At 40.2% G+C, this 5,905-nt stretch overlaps 1 non-coding gene across 1 annotated transcript; it reads right to left on the bottom strand.

The window, feature by feature from the left end:
- Window positions 1-3,937: 3,937 nt before the first annotated feature.
- On the bottom strand, window positions 3,938-4,041 carry LOC148548156 (small nucleolar RNA R71). Its single transcript, XR_015898241.1, has one exon. It is a non-coding gene; the product is annotated as a small nucleolar RNA R71 (small nucleolar RNA).
- Between the last annotated feature and the right edge of the window lie 1,864 nt (window positions 4,042-5,905).

Here is a 5,905-nt window from a genome sequence, read left to right as displayed (position 1 = left end):
TGTATAACCATCTAAAAAATAGTAATGGGATTTACCTGACAGGTGATCAAGCATCTGATCAATAAACGGAAAGGGCTAATGATCCTTGCGAGTGGCTAGGTTGAGACGCCTATAGTCAATGCAAACCCTCCATGAATTCTACACTCTAGTTGTCAGGAGCTCTCCATGCTCATTCTTTACTGTTGTGACTCCATACTTCTTGGGCACCACTTGTACTGGACTGACCCATTCACTGTCTGAGATGGGGTAAATGACATCTGCTTCAGTAGTCTGGTTACTTCTTTCTTGACAACTTCTAAGATGGTGGGATTCAATCTTCTTTGGGGTTGACGGACAGGCTTTGATCCCTCTTCTAAGTATATTCTGTGCTCACAAACCTGAGGGCTGATGCCTACAATATCCGCCAAGCTCCACCCAATTGCTTTCTTATGTTTTCTCAGCACACTAAGCAGTTGTTCTTCCTATTGGAAAGTAAGTTCCTTTGCAATGATAACTGGGAACTTCTGATTATCCTCAAAGTAAACATACTTAAGGTATGGAGGAAGGAGCTTTAATTCCAATTTCTTCTCATGGCTAGGTTCTGGATCATCCGAAGCTAATGATAATGGCAAAGTGTCCTCATTGTGTTCAGAGAGTGTCCCCACACTTGGACCTTGCTCCACGTGCTTATCTTCTATTTTTTCTTGGTGAACTTCAGCTACAGTTTCATCAATGATGTCACATTGGAAGATAGAATGATCTTCCGGAAGGTGCTTCATAGCTTCATTTAAACTGAAACTCACTGCTCTGCCATATATATCAAATGAGTAAGTTCCTGAGAATGCATCAAGCTTGAACTTCGAAGTCTTCAGGAATGGTCTTCCAAGCAGGATTGATGATGGTCTTCCTGAGTCATGATGCCAAGGCATCTTAGGCTAGTTTCACTAGCATTTTTCTGTTAGTTTTAGTTGTTTTATGCATTTTCTTGAGCTTAAAGTAACCAAGAATGGTTAAATGAATAACAAAGCAATGAATCATCCAAACAGTATGATTTTGATGCAAATTCCATGAGTTTTTAGTTATATTACTTGAATGCTATGAATGGAAGATTTCTCATTAAATTTTGCAAGACTTTGATGCAATTGTTTGGATGATTTCAGGGAAGAAGAGGCTAGGCAAGGAAGCAACAAAATCAATAAAGGAAGCTTGAATATCACATGTGGAGTTTAAGTTCCAGTTTAAGCTTAAACTGGAGCTTAAACGCCAGAATCATGAAGGCCAAGAAATGCTGGAACTGGCGTTTAACCTCCAGTTTAACCTTAAACTGGAAGTTAAACGCCAGAATGAGAATTTCACCAAGGGAGCATTTCCACGTTTAAGCTCCAGTTTAACCTTAAACTGGAGCTTAAACGTGTTCGACACAAATTCTCACCAAAGAAGCATTTCCACGTTTAACCTCCAGTTTAACCTTAAACTGGAGGTTAAACGCCAGAAGTAAGAAAGGCACCAGGAGCATTCCACGTTTAAGCTCCAGTTTAACCTTAAACTGGAGCTTAAACGTGTTCGACTATTTCTCTCCTCCAGGGTTGCTTTCTCATTTCCACGTTTAAGCTTCAGTTTAACCTTAAACTGAAGCTTAAACGTGTTCGACCCAATTGCTCCTCCAGGGTTGCTTCCTTCATTTCCACGTTTAAGCTTCAGTTTAACCTTAAACTGAAGCTTAAACGTGTTCGACATTTCACACTCCTGGGTTGCTTTCTTCCATTTCCACGTTTAAGTTTCAGTTTAACCTTAAACTGAAACTTAAACTTCAACTTAAACGCCACTTTTTGAAAGGGGTTTCTGGGCCAAATATATTGAAGTTTAAGTTAGCATTTGAGCACAAACATTAACTTAAACGTATTATGGTATGAAACCCAATTGAATATCATGGTTTATGGGATTGGGCCTGAAGAATTGATGAGTCTGGAGCTTTAATTTGTTGAGTCTTGTGTCATTACTTGTTTATCACTAAGTTTGCTCAATGAATGTTACAGAATTGGACCACAGCCTCATCAGAATTATGGACCATAAACCCAAAGCAAAAGGAATTCAGGGAAAGGCCTCAAAGCCCAAGAAACACAACAGAAGCTCAATTTAGAAAGTGTATAGATAGGATAGAATTTAAGTTAGTTGGGGATTTTTACACAGAACTTTTGGGGAGAAAAACACAGAGAACTTTGGATCATTTTCTTTTATTTTTGTAATTGAATTCAGAGCTATGACTCACTAAACCCCTTTCATTGGGTTAGGGAGCTCTATTGTAATTCAATGAATCAATAATAGTTTTATCTTCTTCTTCAATCTTTTCTCTTGAATTTTGTTAGAAAGCTTCTCGATCTAATTCCATTGGGTAGTTGTCTTGGGAAAGAAACTACCCATAATTGGAATCCTTCGGAACCTTGGGAAAGGAATGGAGGATTCATGCTAGAGAAGCTTTCTCACAGTGAATTGGATTGGGGTTTGGATGGATATTGTGACATGTAATCCTACCAAATTGTGGTTCATGAAACTGTGTGGTATAATCAGTGATCGAGCATCATCTCTTCTTATGAACATTTAAACCAAGGGATTGGGAATTTGTTTGTTTTTAGAGAGAATTGGTGAGCCAAGGGATTGGGATCCAATCATATAAGATTGCCAAGCAAAATTCAATGAATGCATTGGTTGAGGAAGGGATAAAAGTTGTTTTGATTCGGAGATCTCAATATCTCCTAACACCCAATGAACTCCCATTTCTGATCTACCACTTTCTCTTTACATTCTGCAATTAAATTCATGCAATCACCCCCATCCCTTTTAATTTCAGCAATTTAGCTTCTCGCTCTTTAATTCATGCAATTTTACATTCCGCAATTCTCATCTAAATCTTGATTCCGCTCAACTAGAACATACTTCTAATCCGAATTGCTCACTCAACCAATCCTTGTGGGATTCGACCTCACTCTATTGTGAGTTTTTACTTGACGATAACCAGTGCACTTGCCGGAAGGAATTTTGCCGATCGTGCAATTTCCTAAATCGTAACATAACAAGTTTATGCACATCAAGTTTATGGCGCCGTTGCCGGGGATTGGTTTTCGATTGACAATTCTCAAATTGGAAGTTAACTAGATTGAGCATTTTTTTTGTTGTTTTGATAATTTAGTTCAAGTTACTTGTTGAATTTCAATTTCTGCACTCTGTTACATGCTTTCTTTCTTTATGCCTTTAAATTCAAGCAACTAACTCACTGACTCACTAACTATTTGAATTAATTCCTCAACTGCTCTAACCATACTCTTCCATTAACCAAGAGTATTTCACTTGTTTGGTGCCTGTGCTGTGTTCTTGTATGACAGGTAGGAGAGGAGAGACATCAACTCCTCCATATACCGAACCAGAGAGGACCCTTCATAGACTTAGAAGGGAAGCAAGAGGGAAGAGAGTACTGAGAGAAGAGGAATCTGAAGGAGAATCTGAGGACAATTTTGAGGAAGCTCTAGATCTCAACATGGATAGAGAAGTTCACAACCATGAGAGAGCTGATGGAAACAATGCCATTCCCGAGAGGAGGGTTCTTAGTTCATATATAAACCCAACCTCTGGGAATTGTGGTAGCAGCATTCAGAAACCACCGATTCAGGCCAACAATTTTGAACTCAAACCACAGCTAATATCACTTGTGGAGGATCATTGTTCATTTGGTGGGAGTGCTAACGAAGATCCAAACCAACATCTCACAAAATTCCTGAGAATTTGCGACACTGTGAAGTCCAATGGAGTCCAGGAAGATACCTATAAACTGCTCTTGTTCCCATTTTCACTTAGGGACAAGGCAGCTAAGTGGCTGGAATCATTCCCAAGGGGGAGCCTAACAACCTGGGATGAGGTGGAAAGCAAGTTTCTGGCACGTTTCTACCCCCCACAAAAGGTCAATAGGCTTCGATCTGAGGTTCAGACTTTTAGACAACAAGATGGTGAAACTCTCTACGAGGCATGGGAGAGATTCAAGGATTTGACAAGGAAATGCCCACCAGACATGTTCCATGACTGGGTGCAATTGCATATTTTCTATGATGGACTTTCTTATGAATCAAGGAAGGCTGTAGACCATTCATCAGGAGGTTCATTGAACAGGAAAAAGACTGTGGAAGAAGCCATTGAAGTGATTGAGACAGTGGCTGAGAATGAGTACTACTATGCTTCAGAGAGACACAACACTAAGGGAATCATGGAGCTGAGCCATGTTGATACAATTTTAGCCCAAAACAAGGTGTTTGCCAAGCAACTAGCAGAGCTCACCAGGAAATTAGAAACAAAGCAAGTGGCTGCAATACACACACAAGATCAAGAGGAAGTAAGCACTGAAGGAGGTGATTGGGAAGAGGCCAACTATGTGGGAAACCAACAAAGGCAATCATATGATCCACATTCCAACACTTACAATCCAGGATGGAAAAACCACCCAAACTTTGGGTGGGGGAACCAACAAACCCAACCACAAAACCACAAACCTTACAACCACAACCAACATAACAATTCCACATACCAAAACTCCAACCAAAGATCATACCAAGCCACACAAAACACTTACTCCCAACCATCATATCATGGCCAAAATAATCAACCTACCCAACCTAATCCGAACCAACAATTTCAAGATCAATTAAACAGGATAGAAGGAATGCTTGCAACCATGAGTCAAGACATAACCGAATTGAAAGCCTTTAAGGAAGAAGTAAATTCTAACCTGCAAAACCAAGGAGCTGCCATCCAGAAGCTAGAAAATCAAATTGTGTATTTGTCTAAGCAAATCCCTGGGCCAAGCGTTTCTCATGCTGCCAAGGCTATTGCAAGGGAAGAATGTAAGGCTATAACCCTCAGAAGTAGAAAGAATCTAAAGGAGATCTCAAAGGAAACCACAGAGGATGAAGCAAAGGAAAATGTGAGAGACAAGGAACAAGGACAATCTTTTACACCGTCTGCAACAAAAGAAAAAGAAAAAGAGGTCCTGAAGCCTTATACACCTAAAGCACCATATCCTCAACGTTTGATGAAAAGTGAAAAGGATGGCCAATTCTCCAGATTCTTGGAGATTTTCAAGAAGCTTCAAATCAACATTCCGTTTGCTGAGGCAATAGAGCAAATGCCACTCTATGCAAAATTCTTAAAGGAATTAATGACCAAGAAGAGAAGCTGGAGAAATGAGGAAACTGTGTTGTTAACTGAAGAATGCAGTGCCATCATTCAGCACAAATTGCCTCAGAAATTGAAGGATCCAGGCAGTTTCCAAATCCCCTGCATCATAGGAGAAGTCATGGTGGAGAAGGCCTTGTGTGACTTAGGGGCCAGTATCAATTTGATGTCTCTAACAATGATGAGAAGAATGAAGATTGAGGAAGCCAAACCAACAAGAATGGCCCTCCAATTGGCAGATCGAACTTTTAAATTCCCTCATGGGATAGTTGAGGATTTGTTGGTGAAAGTGGGAGATTTTATATTTCCTGCTGATTTTGTGGTGTTAGATATGGAGGAAGAAGCCAAAGCTTCAATAATTCTGGGAAGACCCTTCCTGGCTACTGCTGGAGCCATCATAGATGTACAAAAGGGTGAACTCACTCTTAGACTACATGATGAGAAATTGGTGTTTAACGTATTCAAGGCAATGAGCTATCCATCAGAATCACTAAGGGAATGCATGAGGGTGGATGTAGTGGACATTACAGTACAAGAAACCTTTGAGGAAACAACAAAGGAAGTGGCAGAGGAGGAGTTCACCAAGGATATTGAAGTTAGTGACATCAAGGCTGCTGAAACAACCATGCCAAGCATGCCAGAGAGAGTGAAAGAAGAGAAGGAAGCACCAAAACCTGAGCTCAAAGCATTGCCCCCTAATCTCAAGTAT

Source organism: Arachis ipaensis, chromosome B8 (assembly GCF_059453495.1).
Source record: "Arachis ipaensis isolate K30076 ecotype BB chromosome B8, ASM5945349v1, whole genome shotgun sequence".
Lineage (NCBI taxonomy): Eukaryota > Viridiplantae > Streptophyta > Magnoliopsida > Fabales > Fabaceae > Arachis > Arachis ipaensis.
Note: the sequence above shows the minus strand (reverse complement) of the source record. Positions and strands in the feature narration are given on the sequence as shown.